Source organism: Emydura macquarii, unplaced genomic scaffold (genome assembly GCF_026122565.2).
Source record: "Emydura macquarii macquarii isolate MOO-44397 ecotype Brisbane River unplaced genomic scaffold, CSIRO-AGI_Emac_v2 contig_374, whole genome shotgun sequence".
Taxonomy (NCBI): domain Eukaryota; kingdom Metazoa; phylum Chordata; order Testudines; family Chelidae; genus Emydura; species Emydura macquarii.
Window position 1 is genome coordinate 2,648,630 of NW_027130511.1, and position 22,372 is coordinate 2,671,001.

The window sequence follows — 22,372 nt, forward strand, 5'->3', positions numbered from 1 at the left end:
CACTTTGCAGGATGAGGCCCATATTTATATCTGCTCATTTTAAGTATGGTAGCAATCAGAAAATTAACTATGAAAATTACATTGCAGGGTTAGATGTTTATACTTTCTTACTGATTGCAGAACAAATTTACAAGCCAAAAAGGTGATTTTTCCTGACTGCTGGTACCTCTACTCATCCTGAGGGTCTGAAAATCCAGCTAGCTACGGTCTGTCTGTCACACTGACACTATCAATGAACATTTGGCAGCTGGAATTAATCTGACAATTCAGTTGATGTTGCATGATGCCAAAAAGAATCTATCTCCTTCTCCTGTCACTGTGTTGGCTCTGCCGGGCTAAGAAGAGCAAAAACTTGATTTTAATCAGCAGCTATGACTTGGAGCAACAAAAGGAGCAGATAAGTAGAATATGAAGGTGTCGCTTTAACAGTCACTTTTCTGATTATTACTGCACTTTAAGGAGAAAAAAACCAATAAATGGAGTTAATGCTAAAAATTACCATGAAAAACCTATTTCACCTCAAGTTAAGGGACAGTGAGGTTACTGATTCTCGCAAAGTGAATAGGGAAATTGCAGCAACTAATGGGCCTAACAGATGATCTGAGTGCATTTAAGCAGATAAATTAGACAGAACATTAAAATTTATAACCTTCCTAAAGTTTATTTTCTAAAAAAAAAAGGGGGTTTTCAAGCTGTGAAACAAATGAGCAGGTTATCTGCTAAGCTTTCTATTGTCTAAACAAAAAGGGCCAATTCATTTCTAGTGTAAGCTCATTGCAACCATGGAAGTTACACCAGGGAGAGAGTTGGCCCAGAATGTCTAACAGTTTCTAGAAAGAAGGCCTTTTATTTATTATGCAGCTATTCACACCGAGACACTTGCTTTTCTCCTTCTCAGCAGATGTGTCATGTAGTTTGACATCTGCTGCTTTTCCTGGAGAGCCATCTCTCCTGCTTCAGCTGATGGCAAAACAACTGGAATCAGGGAAGTACTCTGCATGCCTGTGTTTGCTGAAAGCAACAGTCTGAGCCGAAGAGCTGGACAAAGCTGACTGAGCTGCGACTCTGAGGAGAGAATCCCTGGTCTCTCTGGATATAGGAGATTTAAGAAGGTATGTGATGTCTTGCCCAGATAGCCTCCAACATTGCAAAGATAGGCTATGTTAACTCCCTTATTCACTTTCATTTCACCAAAGAACTGATGCCTGCCATGTCTCATCTCTTTATTGGGGGGATAATGGGATTACATAATGTATATGTTTGAACAGCACCTAGCTCAAGGCTTGATCTTATTGCCCACTAATGGCTACCGTCATATAAATGTTTATTAATAATAATAACTATGGAGACTCTTGCTCATAGAAACAAAGTTAAACTGAGTGACAAATTTGTGATCGGGAAGAATATCCCTTCCTCCCATTGTGGGGCAGATTACCAGAGATACTGGAGGAGGCAGAGCCAGTTTCTTGAGGGCTAAGCAAGACCATCTTGTAAATATCAGCTGGCTTTAGCCCACTGCATCTATTTCCTGAAGTTTTGGGCTTCAGTCCCTTCCTGTCTTCTTCTAAGTTTCTTATCTTGCCCCTAGCAGTACCCCTCTCCCTTCAGTTGCAGGACACTGCATAACCTTACCCTCCTCTGTACTCACTTGGTTTGTTTTCATAGCATGTACCCATTCCTCCTTCTTTTAAACCTTCTTGTATACAAGCTCAAGGGATGACCCCACACAGCAATGTAGCCAGACGCTTTTCTTCCCCCTTCCCTGCCCCTACAAACCTTTCCCATACAACTAGGGGAGAGAATCACTTGCCAGGCCATGGTCTATCATATCCTAATGTGAAGGATTTTCAACAAAACTGAAGCTCTTCATCATCAGGATCTGTTCTGCAGGAACAAAATCTAGGCCACCCATAAAATCAGAAAGCACACTCCCTGCATTCCTTGGCAAGTAGTTCTGACAGAAGCTACATCAGGTTCCACCATCCCACTCACAATATTTATGTCCTACAATTTCCCCATAAGTCAGACATTGTGGCATGACCACTAATCTTCTGGAGTTACCAACAAATACAAGATCACAGATGGAAAGCAGTAGAGATGAGGAGAAACTATTCCTCTGCAGTCTTCTGGCACACTGCTCCTTCCTAGAAGTTCTCTCTCCCTTGTTCTCCTCCGAGGGGAGAGTCCAGATATTTAATGAGGCCACATCCAGTTGTGCAGTTCCCATATACACAGAAAGCAGATGCATTCATTGGATGGCCTGTTAGAGAGTGATCTTGCCCTTCACTGTGCCACTATACCAGCTGCATGCTCTTCGGAGGTACCTGGCAACTGCACCCTCTGACTTCTCATGTAGTGGGTGGGCACTAGGATCATCCAGGAAATGGACAGATGAAGACAGGCCATAAAGTCCTGGGGCCATGCCCAGGACCAGTAAAGCTCACAGTTTGTGTAACTTGCTGTTTGAATCTCAGTGCCTTGAAATAAAGCCCTCCCTATTCACTTGGAACACAACAGGAGCACGGATGCAAAGGGCACGGTGTATCATTGAGTGTATGCTATGGAAGAAAGGTTCTTGGCCTTTATAAAATGTGTGTGCTGCCTCCTACAGGATGGGATATGTCAGACTATGCGTGTGTATGCATATCTGCATGTGCTCTGCAACTTTTTTCATTTTCCTTTGATTCTGCATTAACACTCATGAGAATACTAAATTGCAGTCACTTTCAACCCTCACGCTTTAGGACATAAGTTGATCAGCAGCTTGAGGTCACAACACAGTGTTGCACAACTGACTAATTTATTCTGATACAGTATCCAGTGTAAGAAACAACAATGTGGACTCTTAGTCTGTGCCAACGTTGACCATTCTTAGGTTCCTGTACAGTATTTCACATTCCTCCTAAATTTCTGAGAACCACATCACTGGGGTCACTCATGGAGCAGAGATGAGGATGTAACTTAATATGGGGCATGTAGAGCAAAGCAAATCCATCAGTGAGTACAACTTGATTCTGTGCAATGTCATAGCCTTAAATAAACTGTCCATATGGAGAAACATTTCATATCTGATTCCAGTGTATTACTATGCGCCAATTTTAAAAGACACAAAAAAGCCCAGAAGGAATAGATCTTGGCCATGATCAAACTCATTTGCAATGCATCCCATAATTAAGGACTTTAAAAGAAAAAGAGGTAGGTTTTGTCAAATGTATTATTAAAGCATAATGGGGTCCCCAAGGTCCCAATTAGGAAACTGATTTAAAAATGTTTGAGTTAAAAGAAGCTGCAGGTAGGGATTTCTGCTCTCAGCTGTCTTGAATTAGCATATTGATGGAACCACAGTTCCAGCTGGGAGAAAAAGCATAGGCCAGGCACATGTCTTGCCAAGTCAGCAAGGAGCTCTCTGAGTGTTGGTGCCTCAGCCTGAATAAAGGATGAGTCATAATGTCAGCAGTGACTGGCAATAAAGAAGGAGGTCATAAACTGAGGTAAAATAGGCACATTTTGATTGGCTGGTAGGGAACCCAGGGGTGGTATAACAATATAATTGTAACAAAATGTGAAGCCAGACAATACTCAGAAGCTCTCGGGTTTTGTTACAATGTGAAAGGTAGGCTAGGTTCAGTTCATGATCCTTCTAACAAATCTATGGTCTGGGTTTCAGAGTGGCTTGGGTTCTGGCACAAGCTCAGGGCAATCTGAGATCAAGCCCAGGGGCCAAGTTTATGAATGGGCCTAGAGCGGCTTGGGTTTTGGAGCAAGTCTTGGCTGATTTATACTTTGGTGTAAAAACCATAGGAATTCTTGGTTTCACAGGTCTGGACCCCAAAACAGGACCCAACCGTGGTGGTTTTGGCTGAGTGTCACTTTGATTTTCAATTGTGTCTCAGGCCCACCCAAAAACACTACAGCTGGCTCTGCTTATTATACTGTTGAGCCCACTCTGAGCCTGGGACTAAGGAGGTCACTGGTGATTCAGGCACCTCCTGTGCTGTGTGCATCTGCCATTGCTATGGAGCAGCTGGTGCAATGGGAACATCCCTGCTATATGCACTTTCTAGTCCACACTCTTACCCCTGCCAGCTACTTGTGCCCATCACTGCCTCCCTGCCCACCCAAAAGCTTGAAGAGCTAGTACTGGGAAAGAGCCTGGTGACCTGCCTCTCCCTAACCCAATCAACAACCCACAACCAGAGGCATAATAAAACCTGTCCGCCACCCCGCTGCTGTTGTAAGGAGCAACTGCCTTGAGGGGAGCCATTTAAAAAAGGCTCCTTGTAAAGCTGGGTTGGAGGGCATGTGAGGAGGAGTGAGGATGGAAGCATTGATGGATTTCTAGAGAGAGATGGAATTGCTAAATTCTGGAAAATGGGGTAGGAAAGGAGTCTTGAACCGACTGAGTTGGGGATGGGGGAAAGAACAAGGAACAGATTCACTGGTTTGATGGGGGGGAAAAAGGGCATTTTACTCAGGGAATGTCACATTTATTACTGCTTGACACAACATTTTTAAGGGAGTCCCTGGAGGGAAGAGCCTACTAAAGTGAGTAAAGTCACTGTGTGCGTAAGTGTTTGCAGGATTGGGGCCTATGAGAGGTGCAAAGGCTGGGATGATATTGAATTGGTTTACATGCTTCTGATGACACAAGCCACAAGGAAAATGAAGTTATTTTTCAAAATCCTACCTTATAGCTAATAAAAATAATAATTCAAAGTAGCCTCCTGGAAAAATATGAATCGTAAAGGTCCAGGGAAATGGCATGATCCAGACACATATACTCAGCACATTTTTCAAGAAGGGAATCATTCCCCGTCTCTCCTTCCACAGGCTCTACAATTTCCCTGTATGCCCATTGCTATCACACCTCTCTCTCACCGCCACGTTCAGCTTACAAAAAGATTTTGTTCAGTTTATGAACTGGCTGTTGCCCCCAAATGTCTGCAGTGTATGTAAGGAATGTAAATGCACGAGAGCAAGGAAATTCATAGTTATGACTCTCACAGCAACCGTAACTCAGCCCCCTTGTGCATGTGCAATGGTTTGTAATGCAGCATTTACTGCTAAACGTATGCCTTGGTATATCCAGTGCATTGTGTTGTATTTGAATGTTTAGCTGCTTTTTGTCTTTTAAACTATTAGGGCACGGCTTTACAGTTAAATGGTAGTACTGTGTCTTACCCTCTTGATCACCATTCTGGGCCCTATCATGACCCCTGTACATAGCTACCATCAGTGCTCCTGAGGTCCCCCCGGGGCCTTCTTAAGAATCCTTCTGGTGAAAGGGGGATTCCCTGGTGGCATAAAAATAGTGGAATGGCCTAATGCTAACTCCCTTTTCCAGCCCTGCATAGACTAGTATCAGGAAATGGCTGGGGGAAGCAGATGCATGTTAAAGAAGGAAGGAGATGTGAGTGGGAACACACTGCTCAAACTATTCTCGGCTTTTGAAACAGCACAGTCCATTGCAGCAGAATGTAAGGTAGAGCAACCCTGAGGCTGCTCTAATTACTCCAGCGATGTTCCAGTGCTCAGCCAGTCCTATAATCTGGGATGCAAGGAACTAAAGCCACCTTTGCCCTTCTCCACATTCCCATCCTGTTCTTGTGCCGAGTTCCTCTAGGCAGTTACTGAGAATCTGTCTGTTTGAGAAGCTGTTCCTCTAGTCCAGAAAGCAGAGGTTACCTCTGCTTAGAAACAACACTGTGTCTTTGTGAATTCCACATTATGCAATTAAAAATGCCACATTTTGTGCCTGAGGCTGAATCACAGCTGTTGTTTGGGAGACCATGACTATGGATTTCCAAACATGTACGGTTAAATTCTCAACAGGACTCACAGACAACCTCAGGTTGAGGCACTTTGGTGCTTCCTCTGGAAATATCAGCTACAAAGCTTCAAGTGATGCCAAAAGTTTTATAACCTAAATCTGACAGCACCTGTGTGGGTACTCAAGGCGGAGAAGAGAGTGCAGGGAATTCTTCCTTCATTTCTTGTTCTCCAGGGAGAGCCAAACACCTGGTGCTTGCATCCTTGAGTGTAAAGTGCAAGGAAGTCTAAGTGTTACCTGCAGCGCTGCACATTCCAAAGGGAGCCTAAAAGGATCCCTCCTTCTCTGCACACACCAGCTGGCACTGAGGGAAGAATACATGCCACGCCTCCAAAAGTCACTCCTAAGTGAACTCCTCAAGGCATTCTGTATAGTACTTCTGGCCACTGGCCCCTCCACACACATCCAAATGAAGTTTTGATTTCAAAGGCCACAGCCTGGCCTCAGTCCCTCTTAGGGGGAACTCAGATCAAAAAGCAAGGATGAACAGAAAGAAGCTTCCAAGCAAATGAGCTCAGATTGCTGCAGCAATTTCAATTCTGATTTTAATTCTGTGCAGGATGAGCTCCCATTTTGAGGCAAAGGTGATGCAACATGTCCACACTCATATACCATGCACTCTTTTGTACAGACTTCGTGTAATCAGCTCTGCCTAGGCCAACTGTAGGGCTTAAACTTCTGCCTCCTGACCTGGAAGCCTGAGCATCTACTGATTGGACTAAGCAGGAGTAAACCTCTTAACTGGACTCATAAACCCCTTATAGCCATTAGAGGGGGACAAAGGCCAACATTCCCCTACTGTGGATTACTGTGCCTTCTTATTTGTCTTTTTTCCCCTGAATCTGAAGTAAGTCATTCACACTGAAAGCGCATTTTGCTTTTGTTGTTCAGAAAACATAATAATGCTCACCCAGTTATTCCCCTATAGTCACAGCACCACTAATTAAAGTTGATTGAAAGCTCTTTCAGACAGGGATGATCTTTTTGTTCTTTTTGTTTTTTGTTTGTACAGCAGCTAGCACACTGGGGTCCTGATCCATGTCCGGGGCTCTGAGACTTTCCTGCAATACAAATAATAAATAATAATAAATGGTTCTCCGATCCCTGCTCCAGCTATACTACCTCCAGCTATGGCTTCTTTTTCTGCCAATCAGTTTTGTTCCCTCTCTAAGGGCAGTCCCTGTGAGTTAAATCACATGATGCGATGAGAACCTGCTCCCTTACTGGATGCAATGAATTGACTGCAAGTCTGCGGTGTTAGTCATTCAGAATTTTGCAAAGGCAGCATTGCTCTAAGTTGCTTGTTTTATTGGTGCCTAATTTATATTAATTCCATATGCTGTGGTGTATTAATATCTCTCTTGCCTTCAGAAATAAAAAATTTGATTTATCGGTGGGCTCTTTATGCTGCCAGCATTTAATTGCACATGGGTTAATTGTTAAAGCTCCAAGGGAGTTTTATGAAAGGATCAATCCTTTTATTGCTATAGTAATGAGCTTCTAATGCTTGGCTGGATAGACCTCCTAGCCTTCCTGGAGAGAGAGGTTTTAGCCTTCCGTTTCCTATCTGGCTGTTAATCACTGGTCCCCCTCAACTGCAGATCAAGGGCAAAACAATTGCATTATCAAAAATTGGGAGCAAAAAGGAGAATCGTAGCTCATTAGCTCTGCTGTACAAAAACATAGCAGGAGAGCAAATAATTTCCCACAGTGCTTTAAAAGTGGACACTGGATGGCTCAAGACAATGGTAAGGGACAGCAAGTTTTTCTTCTCTAGTTCATTGATTCTACCCCACCCCCAGTTAATGTCAGTTATTGTCTGTATGTGTGTGCTTCCCATGTATATTTTGTCCCAGCTCTGCGCAGATAACTCAGACACCACTCCATGATCTAATTATTCAACACAACCACAGATCCGCTGAACAACGAAGGCACCCAGCCAGGTTTATTGCCAAACAAGCACATCAGAAAGTGTCTATACGTGCTACAAGTACACTTAATATTGTGTGCCCCTGACAATGGACCAGCTCAGTGAATGGCAGGACTTTCCATTCCCTGCTCAGCCAGACAAAGATGCTTCCTCTGAGATCCTCTTTTATACATTGATACAAACAAGTTGTGTATTGCCCCTCTGACGTGTGCAGTTGCCACCTATTACCTATTAATTCATCATATTAACAAGATATTTCTATCCATTATAGTGTCGTTTGGAGAGGTCAGGAAGCCCTCGTTATATCTGGGGTATTAGGATGTCCTGGTACCTCTCTGGAATGTGCTTGTGCCTAGCACTTCTTTGGAATGTGTGTTTGTTGTACCAGTTCTGCTCTTGCTAGATACTGTGAGCTTCCAGCATTCACAGCATGACTTCTGCTAACTTTGCTTTCTAACAGACTTGACCACTGTTTTAGCTCAGGCCTCATATCTGGCCTGTTATGCTAGGCCTCAGGCCTTTTATCTTGCCTGTTATGTTAGGCCTCATTTTTCAGGCTCATACTTTCTACTACAGTTAATGGTGACTCAAAGTCATTACCATTTGATGGCATATAGCGAACTTTGCTCTGAGGGACACCAAGCCATTCAGGGCATGAGTTGAGAGCAGTAACACATAGGATTTCTGGTGAATTTCCAGTCCAGTCAGGTTACTTTTTCTCATTTCATATCCACACATGGCAATTTGCTCATTATCCACTAAAAGTAGAAAAACAAGCATATTTGTTTCTACAGAAATGTCAGACTTTAGCACTGTTGTACACAAGATGAATAAACAGGCCTTTTGCATAAATATTTTGATGTCCTTAATCATCCAGATAGGGGGGAAAAAAGAAAAGATCTGGTAATGCAATGATTTTCTTTAACAATTTGAATGATCAATAGTGAGTGAAATTCCATTGCACATATCGTGGGTGATTTGTTTAAGATAAATGTTGTTACTGCTGTTTTCCTAAATAAGATAACACAGAAAGAGAGAAAAACATTTTGAAAGGTTATTTCATGCATAAATAAGATACCATCTTCTTCCATTCTTATTAGCATGGTTTCTCTAATGTGGCTATTTAGTGTTCTTAGGGTCTGATTTTTTTACTGCAGAGCAGAAGTAGCTTCTATTGGCTTCTCCCATTGATAGGAATGACCTTTAGAGATGGTGCATCAGCATCTTTATTCCACAAAGGGACAGAAAGTTTATATAACCAAGGCCTGTTTCTCTCCTGTCTCCTAGCTTGTGTGCTGTTATTTACAACTGTGCAAAGTGAGCGTAACCACCAAATGCCTAATTCACTAATGCCTTGTACAATCATTTACACCAGTGCAATGGCCATATAAAATGTTACTAACTCACAAAGGATATGATTTCCATCCATTTTGCACTGGTGTAGCTGACTGCGCAATGTGCAGGACAATAGAGAATTGGGCCCTAAAAAACCTGGAAGCATTTTACACCTAGTTTGCACAGGTATAAATGACTATACAGGGAGCAAGGCAATGGCAATCAGGCCTCCGCCATTTCGAGGGTAATATAATTCTGGCTGTCAGCAGAGTGAATGTACAGCCCCTGCTCTGTCCAAAGAAACAGAAGAGCAGACATAGAAAACCACATTCCAAACATCTCATACTTAGACATTGCACACGACCAGCACTTAGGCTGGAGCCAGAAGTAGACATCACAAAGCATCAAATAGAGTTGATGCTGATCAACACAAGATCTGCCCCTAACCGACAGCAAACAGTACATGACCTCATCACTGACGAAGCACCTAATACAGCCTGCAACCAGAGCCAAAGCCAACATTGATTTTATGTGCATTTACAGACTACCACAGACTGAAGGGTTCACAAAGGAGCTCACTGTTACTTTGTTCGAGATGGTGGTGAAATACATCAGCTTGGTCATTCTGGGACATTTCAACACACAGATCGACTAGGCTGCTGTGGCAAAAGCCCAAAAACTCATCTCCTCCCTTGCCTCTGTAGAACTTGCCTCCCTTGTCCAGCTAGTCACAACCCGGACCTAATTTTTTGCCCAAATGAGAAAATAGAGGGCATCACAACCCAGCCACTGTCTTGGACAGACCATCATCTCATTAAGACAGTGGTCAGAGACCTTCCAGTACCTAGGCAACAAGAAAGACCAATGAACCTGATTCAACCACAAAGACTCATGGACTCCAACAAATTCCAAAGCCAGCTAAAAAGACATCAGTATCCCACTCACAAGTCGAGGCACCAAGAACCTGCTGAGTCATTACCATTCTACACTCGCTTCAGCCATTGACATGCTGGCTGCCAACCTGTCCCTTCCTTCCCATCACCTACACGGATCTCCTTGGTTTGCTGATACCCAGCAATAGATGAAGGGAAAGGAGCAAAAACTCGAGCACTGATGGGAGTGGTTGGAGACTATGGAAAGAACTCCTCTAGGAACTCAGGACCATCACAAACCTCACTACTTTCCACTCCAGCTGCAAGACACGTTTCTTTGACCTTGTTTTCTCTAACATAAACACACAGCAAAAGTATATTTATATTAAATAAAAACACCCTACCAAAACAAGACACTGCACAGGCTTCTGGGAAGAGGATGAGAGAACAAACATGTAACAGATGTGTAATCATGTTGCTTAATGCTCTGTCTATTGGAAAGCACTCAGATATTATGGTGTGGAGCGTGATATAAAAACCTATATAAAATAAAACTATCGTTGATTGGTTAGGGCACTGCCATGGGAGACTCAGGTTCCTGTCCCTGATCTGATGAAAACTTAAGTATTTTATACAAAATGAAATAGCTTCAACGGAAGAGATTAAAAGCACCACCCCACTGAATGCCCTAGGGACCTCTGATTAGGGCATTCACCTGGGAGATAGGGAAGCTGGGTTCGTGTCCCTTCTTCATAGCAGACAAAGTGGGGATTTGAACCCAGTTCCCTAGTGAATGTTCTTACCACTGGGCATTTGTGTATAAAGGGGACTCCACTTCCATGGTTGTGTGTTGTACAGGCCCAATCTCGTAAGTAACCTCGGAGCAGCGGTTTTGTGATTGCCACTAGCATCTAAATCCCTCTGGTGAGTCTTGTTCCCACAGCTCCATTTAAAGTCAATGAGAGCTGCAGCCACATTTGAAACTGGGCTCTTAATGCCCTGCTTGAGATCACTAAATACCTCTCTGTCAGAGCTAGGAATAGAATACAGGAGTTCCTAGCTCACAGGCCTCAATATCACAGCTTTCTCTGTCACTGAGCTATGAATATTCAGGTGATACTAAGCATAGTCACACTACTAGCATATTACCAGAGCAAGTATCCCCATTACTGCTTTTTAGGTGGTATGGAGATATATAACAAGATAATAATGGAGAAGCTAATATAAAAGAAAGACATATAGAGAGAAATGGGATTTTAATACTCCCTTCTGTTTAGCTGCAGGGATAAAATATGCAGATGAATGACAGGGCCGTAAGAAAGTTACTAATGTTCCTTCTATGAGTAGCATATTTAATTGCACACATCTCCCACGGAACATTCTTTCAGTTCAATGAGGACTGCAATCCATTTTGGTGTGGGGAGGGGAGATATAAGAGCTTCAGACAGTTTTCATTTTTAATCTTAGATGTATGCAGCCATTTCCATGAGCCTTGAATGTACAGCCTCTATTCGCTTCACTGCACTTCGTTAACATCAGAAGAAAACAACACACATGCACATGCACACACAGAAAACTCCGTGCGTGATGAAGATCATTTGCAGAGTGCGTGAAGTTCATTGAAAAGAGCAGAAGGAATCACATAGATTTCATTTAAAAGTTAAAAAAAGAGAAAAAAAAGAAGTCATGCAACCACTTAGGCTAATATTTAACCATAATTCTCCCCCACTTGACACTAAATTACTGAAAGGCAACTACATTTTAATAGCAGTGCTAAGTCTGCTGAACATCACAACAAGGGTCAGGTGTTGAAGGGACAGCAGCTACAGAAGTTTGAATCTTTTCATTTCAGTTAGCTTCAGCTTGAGCAATACAGTAAGGGCTTTCATTCCTTCCACTTCCATCACATGTTGCTATAAACAACATGTTTCATTTTTGCAGTAGCATCATAGGCGTGCACAGCACATTTCATTAGGGTGTGCAGCCAGGGTATTTTCATTAGGGTGTGCACCCAGAATCTTTATCAGAGGCTGGCGTGCCAAACACAATTCCACCAGCAGGACACATTTGAATTTCCCGCCGCGTCCTAGTCTCCGCCGAGAAATCTCGTGATGAACGTGATTTCGGAGGCAGATTGTGGCGTGCTCCCATCCAGGAACATCACACGGATACTTCATTTTCGGCAGCAGCTCGCTTTCTCTCACAACACTTGGGAGGTAGGCAGGTATCATTATCCCTTTTTTACAGAAGGGAAAACCAAGTCATGGAAATTAAAAGCACATCACAGAATCATAAAAATGTAGGTCTGAAAGGGATCTCAAGTGGTCGTCTAGTGCAGCACCCAGCGCTGAAGCAGGATTGAATAAATCATCTGCTCTTCACAGTAATTACAATTACTTTCAAACATCTTTAACCTCATTCCTACCCTATGGTTTTCTGGCTGACTGGTTCCTTCATGAAAAGCCTGTGAAGGTAGCTTCTGTGCCATCCTGTGACTGGGTGTAGTATGTACCTCATCCTCTCATGGGGCTAGCTCCACTGGCTGATGTGCAAGAAGGTGGAAGAATGGGCCCCAACCATACCTATTGAGTCTATCACTGCTCACAGGGATACATCTAAGCAGCTCTGGTCTGGTCAAAATCTTACCCTTTCTCAACATATAGACTCACCTATAAGGCAGTAAAGTATAGTTCCCCATTTTATCCAGGAGGAAACTCAGTCATAGGGAAGTGCTAAGCAGGAAATAGAACCCAGAATCCTAACCACCACACCATTGCCTCTCTTTCATGCCTCCAAAAATGGTCCCTTTCAGCAGTGCCTCAGTATATGACTGGATTCTAGCTATAACATTTAGTGCTGGTTTAATGTACACAATTAACGCAGGGCTGCCCATTATCCCACGCTGCTTCATAACAAACTAGTTAATGGTTCAATTAACAAGTTTAAAAAAATGTTCTTCTCATTTCCTCTTTCCACTAGTATTTATTGATTTGATTCCACTCCTCTGTCCTCTCCCAGGCGAGCATAACTAGGAGAGACCCAATTAGCCAAGAATATTGCTTTCTAAAAACTTTGGCTAATGACTGATTCTTGACGCGAAACCCTAGGGTGCCAGCTTCTCAAGTGTCAAAAGCTTGCTGAGACACCACGTCACTTCTGTATGTGAACTTTGATCCACACTGGAAAATTAGCAGCTGACTCATTCAACTTGACGTATTAAGAGGAAGCAGTTCAGAACTAGTTGAAGAGGCCTGTCTATTTGTCTGATTATCTCTCTAGATATTTATAAGCATGCATTCACAACAGCATACTGTCAGAGCCAAAAGTTTTCCAAAGAAGAGTCTGCTCTCATCTGTCTAATTTAGTCACTGTTCTTATATATTTTTTCTTGAGAAACCATTATTTGTAAAATGGTGGACCTTGCATCATTCTCTGAACATGGTTAGAATGGAGCTCATTCTAGCCTATCCATCCTCTCTCTCTCTCTCTTTACATATATATGTATACACCATGCTACATAATTGCCAGTCTAACCTGGTTTTGGAGTGTGTCCTTCAAGCTAGGCCCCTCCACCTGAGAACCCCATGGTCAAAATTCATAGATGTAGAACAACTCTTTTGAAACAACTGGGAAATGACCCTCAAAGAATCATGTGCCAGCTGAGAACAGCCAGAGTGTAGCATGTTCTAGCCTTTTTTCCTTGCCATGCCTCTCCCCAGCTCCACCTCCAACATGCCTCCTGCACTGTTCGGGATGTAGAGAGAGTGGTTAGGAGCTGGCTACAGCGGCTCTGTGCCAACTGGAGACTTCTATATGACAGTGGAATCCCTAACTTGGGGGTTGCTGTCAGTCTTTGTTCCTTTTGTGCTGCCTGAGTAATATAAAGAGAGCAGAGCAGAACAGAGAGTCTGTACCTTAAGCTGTTCATGCCAGGTTCCCAGAGGTCTGGGATGCAGCACTACTTACTCCCTACTTGCCTTTGTAGTGCGCTGCCATACTAAAGCACCCCAATAACTGGACAGACTCTCAGGGACTTGTTTCATCACAACTTTGATCCTTGCTGTTCTGTATCACACTGAAAATTCACTGAGCATGAATCCTGAGCTCCACACCCAACAGCTTCCTTTGGCAGAGTCAGACTTACCTGCAAGTCATCCTGGGTTCTGCAGTTCTCAGAGCTTTGGGGACAGAGGAAAGCCAGCCGCAGAAAATTGAGTTCATTAGTCCTTTGTTTGTGGCATCAACTTTGGTACTAACCATGAATTTACAAACATAAGAGTCGGGTTTGAATGTGGAAGAATTTGATCCTGCAAATTTAGCTCTCTCTGTCTCTCCTGGTGTGCCCTTGCCTCCAAACTGTATCAGTGCATCAAGGATTGTGGTGGATTCTCCATTACTGCCAATTTTTAAATCAAGATTGCCTCTTTTTCTAATATAACCTTTAGTTTAAGTAGCAATTAATTGGGAACAGTTCTCTAGCCTGTATTATACAGGTGGTCAGATTAGATGATCACAGTAGTTCCTCTTAGCCTTTTAGTCTATAAATCGTTTGCTCATTTTGTGTTTGCGGTAGCTTCCCTCTAGCCATCCTAAACTGTGAGGATCAAATAGGACACAGTATCCCATCTGTATTCATATTTCCAAATCCCACTATTAATTTCTTACGCGCTCTGCCTTTCGATAGCATCTGACATGCAAAGCCCTCAAAGCACTCTACAGATATTAATAAGTTGAGCCTCACAACACCCCTGTGAAGAAGGGAAGCATCATTATCCTCCTTTTGTGGCTGGAACACCTGAGGCATTGAGAAGTTAAGGAATATGCCCATATCAGTGACAGAGCAAAGGACGGAACCCAGGTCTAACCACCATAGAATGCTCCCTGACTTGCCACTGTGCAGACATGTGAAAGCTGCACAGAGTCAGACATGATAAGTTGTAGGCTATTTTCTGCATCGACTGGTAAAGATGTAGAGACACAGAAGGCCTCATCAGTCTCTCTGCTCACTCAAAAGAGGCTCATTGAAAACCAGTTAATTCATTATTTAAGGCACATCCATAATGGGTGATTTGCTCTAATTGTTCTAAATGGAGCTGATATCATTTTGCAGGTTTCATTGGAAAAAGCCAGTTCTAACAATGGGAAAATATCAGGGTCCTGCATGGTAACTTTTCCCAAGGAAGATTCCCAAATGTTATTTGTGATAAAGCAAATCAGACAGAAATATAACCTAAAAAGACAAGACTTTCCCTCATCTCAGAACCAAGTACCTATGAGTTTTCTCAAAGATTCCTTGGTGATATTGCAACCAGGATCAATTTTTACAATGTTGTCTAGTGATTAGAGTTTGGCATTAGTGGTCAGGCCACCTGGGTTCTTTTCTTGTCTCTACTATAAATTGCAATCATGGAAAAAATATTTATATTAGAAATGTTTAAAAAAAAAAAAAAAAAAAAAACAGAACCAAAGAACTGAACTCTTTCAAATTTCAGGTCAGGGGGAAAATGAGATTTGGATTCAAGTCCCCATCCTATAGTTTTGGTTTTAGGTTCGGTCAAAAGCCGGCAAAAGATCTATTTCCAATTCCAGCTGACAAACAGCTGAAGTGTCATGAAAAGAGCCTTGGCCAAGATAGAGGACACAACTGCTCTCATGAGATTTCCACCATTTTCAGATGATAATGGCTGGTACGATTTGTGTGCCATTGACTTTGAACCCTGCACCTGATTTAACTTTGACTCCAACTTGGAACCTAATTCAGATCCAGACCCAAGGACCATCTCCTTGGCCTGACTCTACATTACATTTTGGCAAGCAGGAAAGTTCAATACAACATTTCTCTTTCCAAAATGGAGAAGGGGTCCTTCTCATGAATTTTTCTGCCACAGCAATGACACCAGTAAAACCACTCCTTTTTCCACCAACAATGAGATCAAGCACATTTCACAAGAAACGAGGACAATTTCCCCTTTGTTTTTTGTAAATATCTGGTATAAAGTGATTGTAGTGGTCACGGAACCAGAGGTCGGAATTTTAAATTCCACTCGAAAGTGTGTTCTTATAAACTGTATTGGAGGCCGGACTTGGAGTGGAGGGGTAATATAATTTTTTTTAAACTTTAAAAACTTGCCACTGCTTTATTACATCTCAGAGCAACAGTCACTGTTCAGCCTTGTGAAAGACACTTGATGAGAGTCCTTAAAGATATACAATACCCTTATGACAGTTAAAAAAAAATAAATGCAGACTATAGAGAGGCCGATTTAATAAAATGACAGTTTGGTGATGATTTTTTTTTAAAAAAAGACTGTCGTTCATTTTAAATGAGTTTTAAAGGCTTTGGTTACATCCCTGATGGATAATGTTCCAGATACAACCTTTATTAAAAAATATTACACTATTCCATAGTAGTGATCCCAAACATGGTAATACTTATAATGTAACATGATAGCCTACCTTAAATAATGGGGTAGCACATAGCTTTGCCACTCTATGAGCAGTTCATGAATGCATGGGAGTCAGACTTCCTTTCTTAGTTTCCCCTTGCTCCATGGGGCTCTATACCAGTAGCAGATTACTTCTCCCCTTGGCTCTGGTCACCTATTTTGCTGCCTAAATGGGATTCAGCTCCTTTGAAAATTTGGTCCTGGCTTTGGGTGCTGAGCACTTGAAAAATCAGCCCTTTGCTTTGTAAAGCACTTTGAGACTCTTGATGGAAGGTGCAACAGAAAGGCAAAGTCGTATTATTAGTTATTATTATTATTATTATTATTATTATAAGGAACCCATATTATATAATGGTTACAGTGCCCTTCAGAGCCTTACATAATCTCGTGTAGAACCTTTACAGGGTTATACACTAAGAACCCTAATAAAGAGCTGTACATAGAACAATTATTAGTTCCCTACTTATAGCAAGTGGTAGATCTAAAATTCTTCTCTCTCAAACCAGTTCTTCTCAGATGATAGATCAGTTATATTATATCCTCTTTTACAGTTAGAAAAACTGATGCAGAAGTTAAAAAATCCAGAGTTCCTAGCTTGCAGGTGTTTTCTCAGACCACTAGAGCATGCCAATAATGCTATTGTCCATGCAATAATGCTATTATGGCGACCCTTGCCCATAATCAACTGCTCAGGTGATGCCTTGGGGAAGGGCTGGCTAGCAAGCGTTGGTGGTGATGTTTGTCTCCCACTGACTAGATATAAGTCCTTCTGGAGGTGACCATACCTGATCTATGGAAAGGTGAAAGATTTTGGTCTCTCTCTGACTTTCCTCTGGGAGTAAATATAAATACTCTGCACTAAAATGTTAGCTGTCATATTGCTAATGCACCCATCACCATAGTATCTATGGACCAAATTGATCATTTTCACTCCCATTACATCTCATCCAAAGGATAAAAGAAAGCTACAGCTTCTTCACTGCACCATCTACATTAATGTGGAGGGATCTACAATTATATAAATGTTAAGTAACTATAACTGATTAACTAATTGCAGCTGAATGTAATTTAAAAAATGCATTTGAATTGAATTATATGTGCTTGTAATAACCAACATTTAAAGTCTCTCCTTATTGCACAGAAACAGCTGGAGAGCAAATGTTTGTAATATGTACATTACTGTGGCACCTGACAGGATATGATATGAGAGATGATGAGGCAAAGATTTCCAACAATGATTAGTTTGAGTACTTCCATTTTTTTGTCCAACTTGAGGTACCTGAAAAAGGGCTTTGTATTCAGAAAGTGATGAGCACCTACTCCCAGAACTTAAGCCCCCTTTCCAGTGACTCAGTAATTGTTGCCTCGGAAATTGAGCCATGCCAATTCATTAGTCTGTTTTGAAAATCTTGACTGGAAGAGTTGTCTCATCATGAGGCTGGGATGACCATTTCTGATATAATAAAAAATGAATTTCAACTCCAATCAGCTCCCTGACCCTTTCAAACTTCAACAGAATTCAGTACATTTAAAAAAAATAATTTTCCCCAGATTGCTGTACATTCTAGTTTCATCCAGAGTGAAAATGGCAAACTATAATGCAAAAAGCTACTTGCTAAGGATTACAGATGCTAATACTGGGAGGATTCAGGAATCCTGATGGGGAATGTGTGTACTTGAGGTTTCTAATCCAAACTGATTTCAAAAGCATGTGAAATTCCAGAGAGGGATTGGCTAGTGCCCTGAGCTCAGAACTGAGCCCCAGAAGTTCCTGAATTGATATTTATATTGACTTATTAATCATCACATTGCTGAGAGCAAACTATTTCACATATCTGCCTCTATTCCACAATCTGTGATATAGGACTGGTAATTCTTATTTACCTGCTTTAAAGGTAGGATTGTGAGGTTTTTTGTATATTGCTTGGAAAACACTCTGAAAATAAAATATAATTCTAGAAATGCTACATATTGCTTTTCTTATGTTTATATGAACCATTTCACATTTTATTAGATGCACAAAAAGGCCACAATTGAAAAAGAAGGCATTGCCAAGTTAAAAACTAACCAGATTTAGAGGGGAACTGAAAATAACTATAAAAATTAAATATATATAATAAACATATAACAAATGGAAAAAGTGGAAGTTGAGAGCAATGAATATAAACTAGAAGCTAGGAATAGTAGAAAATTAATAAAGGAAGCCAAAGGACACAAGGAGAAATCTATGGCCAACACAGTTAAGGACAATGAGGAGGAGTTTTTTAAGTATATTAGGAACAAAAAGAATTCTAACAAAGGTATTGATCCATTACTAGATGAAAATGGTAGAATTGTTAATAATAATACAGAAAAGGCAGAAGTGTTCAATAAATATTTCTGTTCTGTTTGGGAAAAAAACAGATGAAATATTTATATCAGATGATGAAGACGAAATACTTTGTATTCCAACAGTAACTCTCAAGGATGTTAAAGAGCAGCTACTAAAGTGAAGCATTTTTAAATCAGTTGGTCCAAATAACTTGCATATGAGAGCTTTAAAAGAGCTGGCCAAGAAGCTTGCTGGACCATTAATATCAATTTTCAATAAATCATGAAATACTGGGGAAGTTCCAAAGGACTGAAAGCTAATGTGCCAATATTTATAAAGCAAAAATGAAATGGCAAAGTATCCCTTGAACTCACAGCTATTTAGGGTATCCAGCCCATAACTGCGAGTTTAGGCTAACATTTGGATGTTTAAAGAGAAGCATCTAAATAAGTGGCAAAGATTCTGCCAAGAAAAACAGATCAAAGTATGAGAAATATTCCCATTCTCAATAGAAGGGGAACCAATCTTCTCAGGGATGGGATGGCTAGAGCATTCAGGAGGGTATTAATCTAATAACAAAAAGGGAGAGTAAAAAGGATGAAGAAATGAGCACTCGTATAGCACACAACTGAGATGTTCAGAATAAAGTTAAATCACAGAATCAAAGAACATGAAGAAAAGAAATTCTTTAATTGCCTGTACACTAATTCTAGGAGCTTGGGTAACAAACAAAAGGAATTTCAATTGCTCATTTGTGAGTACAAATTCAATCTCGCTGGTATTCCTGAAACCTGGTGGGATGATTCACATGACTGGAATGTTAGAATCAATGGTTATAACCTATTTAGGAAGGATCGAGTGGGCAAAAAGAGAGGGGAAGTGGCACTCTATGTCAAAAATGGCATTGTCTGTTTCCAAGTCACTGACAACTCAGAGGAAAATGATATTGAATGCTTATGGATCAATGTCCTAACAGATAAAGTTCAAGTTTGGATATTAGTTGCTACAGACCACCAAATCACATTAGGGAACAGGATTACTGGCTCCTTAAGCACCTAGCTATAATGTATAGGGGAAAAAAGATGCGTGATCATGGGGGACTTCAATTTAAGTAACATACGCAGGAGGGCTCATGATGCCAGTACTAAAACTTGCTTGGAATTTCTAAATATTATAGATAACAATTTCCTAACTCAATGTTGCATCCAGCATGGTGGAATTGTATATTAGACCTGGCCTTGACAGATAAAGAGGGATTGAACACAGAACTAAAAATTAATGGTCACTTATGTACAAGTGATCATCACTTGGTCACATTTGTAATGTGCAAACAGAATAAAGTCCAAACTAATTATAGTGTGTATATGTGTGTGTGTGTGTGTGTGTGTGTATATATATATATATATATATAATACTTTTATTTATTTATATTACTTATAAATAATATATAAAATATAAAATAATTTATATTACTTATAAATAATATATATATATATACACACACACTAGGTTCTTTAAAAGGGCCAGTTTTACAAAGCTGAAAACAAATATGAGCCAATTAAGCGGAGAGGAGGAATTTAATCAGAAAAATGTGAAAGCCACTATCCCACAAATGTCTAGGAAGAGGGCAATCCTGGTTAAAAAGTAGCCTGGTTTAGAGGTGAACTGAAGGGATATATATAAGAAATGAAAAACAGGGGGAAGTTGATAGCAATGAATATAAATCAGGAACAAGAAACTGTCAAAAATTGATAAGGGGAGGAAAGGAACACAAGGAGAAATATATGGCCAACAGAGTTAAGGATAACTAAAAGGAGAAAGTATATTAAGAACAAAAAGAAACCTAGCACTGGTGCTGGTCCTAAGTGGAAATGGTAGAATTTTCAATAGCAATGCAGGAAAGGAAGAAATGTTCAATAAATATTTCTTTTTTGTATTTGGGAAAAAAAATTATGTAGTCATATCATATGATGATGTTAACACTCTTTCCATTCTAATAATAATTCATGAAGATGTTAAACAGAAGCTACTAAAGGTAAACATTTTTGAATCAGTGGATCCAGATAACTTGCATCCAAGAATTTTTAAAGAGTTGGCTGAGGATCTTGCCTGACCATTAAAGTTGGTTTTCAATAAGTCTTGGAACACTGTGGAAATTCCAGAAGACTGGAAGAAAGCCAGTGTTGTGCCAATATTTAAAAAGGATAAATGGGATGACCTGGGTAATTATAGGCCTGTCTGTCTGACATACACACTGTGCAAAATAAAGGAGCAGTTGATATAGGCCTCCATTAAAGAAGACTAACATAATGCTAGTCAGCATGGTGGGGTGGAAAACAGATCATGTCAAACTAACTCGTTAAATTCAGACACGAAATAAGGTGTACATTTTTAACAATGAGGGTAATTAACCAATTTACCAAGGCATCATAGTGGCTTCCCCATCATTGGCAATTTTTAAATTAATGTTAGGGCTTTTCTTAGATATATGCTCTAGGTCAAAAGGAGTTAGTTTGGGGGAGTTCGCTCATCTGCATAATACAGGACTTCAGACTAGATGATCACAGTGCTCCCTTCTGGCCTTGGAATCTGTGAATCTAAGATGAAAAAGAGCCATTTAATGGCTTGCCACTGAGGGACATTAAATGCTGTCAACTGTAAGCAATGTTTGGAACCCTCAGAAGACACAGCATATGTTGCCCATTTAACAACCCAGCATAAATACATTCACAATTTTTTCTCACAATTCAGCAAGATAAAATATTCACCTATTGCTAACTCTGTAGCCTTAAGCACCTAGTGTCTGATATTTTCAGATTCAATAATTAGCAAGTGAAAGAAAAGAAAGATTTAAACTTGCATGATAAAAGTTTGTTGACTTTGATTATAGCAGGCAATAAAAGTCTTTAGGATGCTATAACTGTCCTAGGTGGTTTACAGGCTGTAGTCTATAATAAGTGCTGTTAGGAGCTGCAGCTGGTGGAATGAGAAGACTTGATGCTTTAATCTACTTCTATCCTAGATCTCTAACTGCTCCCCTTGCCGGTGAACTCAGATAAGCAGCTTCTTTCACTGTTCACAAGCTGCCTGCCACCATCTAAGTTGCCTTGATCTCTGTGGAGAGCATAAACAAGTTCATCAGGGCTGCTTACATGAGCCACCTTTCTGAAATTATTCTGAGTAGGCCCTCTGCCTCCCCTCATCCAGGACATTTAAAGGGAGATGCAATGAATCTGTAGTCACATGTAGATAGAAACTAGTCATCAGTCAAATCAGACACGTGCAGAGAAAACTTGGAACCATCCATAAACACAGGCCTTTAACTCTTCAGTTAACAGAGAACTTTCTTAGCTGATAGTAGTAACACAAGGGCTTTATCTTGCAATTAGCCATTAGAAAGAGTTACACAGTATTCGGAAACATTTGAGCTGATCTGACATTCCAGCCAGTAGAGGGCAATAATGCACAATACACATATTAGGTAGTTCATTACTGTAATTTAGAGGCCAGAACATAATCTCTGCATCACAGTCTGATTGCAAAAGGACAACTCAGTGAGATAGGGTGAGGATACCATGTTGCCCTCCTAAGACTTACTTGTGTTAGAATAAAGCACCTCATGTTGGATTACCTTAAAACCACATGCCA